Source organism: Manacus vitellinus, unplaced genomic scaffold, assembly GCF_001715985.3.
Source record: "Manacus vitellinus isolate BGI_N305 unplaced genomic scaffold, ASM171598v3 scaffold_187_pilon, whole genome shotgun sequence".
In the NCBI taxonomy this organism is placed as follows: domain Eukaryota; kingdom Metazoa; phylum Chordata; class Aves; order Passeriformes; family Pipridae; genus Manacus; species Manacus vitellinus.
The window spans coordinates 28,595-29,889 of NW_021939312.1; the positions used below are offsets into that span (position 1 = coordinate 28,595).

Genomic DNA, 1,295 nt, shown 5'->3' on the forward strand with positions numbered 1-1,295 from the left:
CCACGTATTCCTGCGTTCCTCAGCGACAATATCTCCTCTGCCTCGTCCCTGCCCTCCTCGGCAACATTTTCGCGTTTGCCTTGACCCTGCCCTCCTCAGCGACAATCTCTCCTCTGCCTCATCCCTGCCCTCCTCGGCGACAGTCTCTCCTCTGTCTCGTCCCTGCCCTCCTCGGCAACATTTTCGCGTCCTCTGCCTCGTCCCTGCCCTCCTTGGCGACAATCTCTCCTCTGCCTCGTCCCCGCCCCCGGGACAACCTCGTCTCTGCCTTGACCCTGTGGACCTCGGCGTCGCGGGTGTCGGCGGTGCTGGGAGTGGGCTCTGGCGAGCACCGAGGGTGAAGTGTTTGGAGCGGCGGCCCCCGGTGGCTCTCACCGAGTAGAGGGCTTTGGACCTGGTAGGTAGGTCCGTATGCTGTTTTCAGGGCCTCATAGAATCCTCTGTGATCACCCGTATCTGCACATAATTGAATTTTTCCCGCTAGACTGATCCACCACTTGTTCTGGATGTCACGGAGTTGCTGTGGGAGCTTGCTGCGTGCGAGACGAAAGGCGGCTTTTCTTACATGACAGGAAGGCTGAGCGAGGTGTGCTCGGTGGGCAGTTCTCCCTCAACAATTCCTGGATCTCTTAATTGTTTTCATCAAACCAGCCCGTGTTCTTCTTGAAGGAGAAAAGTTTAGTAGAGGACTGCAGGATGCAGTTACTGGACGGCGATCGTGCCGCGCCGGGAGAGAAGGAGAACGACGAACAGCGCCGGGCGAGAACGAGAACGAACAGCGCCCTGCTCGCCTGCACAGCGATCGTGCCGCGCCGGGAGAGAAGAACGACGAACAGCGCCGGGCGAGAACGAGAACGAACAGCGCCCTGCTCGCCTGCACAGCGATCGTGCCGCGCCGGGAGAGAAGGAGAACGACGAACAGCGCCGGGCGAGAACGAGAACGAACAGCGCCCTGCTCGCCTGCACAGCGATCAGAGCGCCCCGGGCGAGAACGAGAACGAACCGCGCCCGGCTGCCCGGCGATCGGAGCGCGCCGGGCTTTCTTCCTACGCTCCTCTCATTGGCCGGAGCTGGTCAGCGCGTCATGTTGCTCCCGCCCCTTCTGCCTGAAATGCCCCGGCACCGAAACGCAGGTGTGCAAACGCGGGGAATCGGCGGCGGCGAAGAAGGAAAAGGAGAAAGAGAAGGAGAAGAAGGAGAAGGAGAAGGAGAGCGCGTGTTGTCCAGGCGCAGGTGGGAGCCGCTCGGTGCTGCCGGGGCTCGGGGAGCGGGAGGGGGTGAAAAGGGGGCTCCGG

The 1,295-nt window shown here is 62.0% G+C and overlaps 1 protein-coding gene across 1 annotated transcript in view; it reads left to right on the forward strand.

Moving 5' to 3' along the window:
- Positions 1-1,197: 1,197 nt before the first annotated feature.
- Positions 1,198-1,295, forward strand: part of LOC108639310 (C-type lectin domain family 2 member A-like) — a 3,224-nt gene continuing 3,126 nt past the window's right edge. Inside the window, exon 1 of the mRNA XM_029958962.1 lies at positions 1,198-1,233. The gene's annotated coding sequence lies outside the window, so the exon portion shown is untranslated. The remainder of the gene's footprint in view (positions 1,234-1,295) is intronic.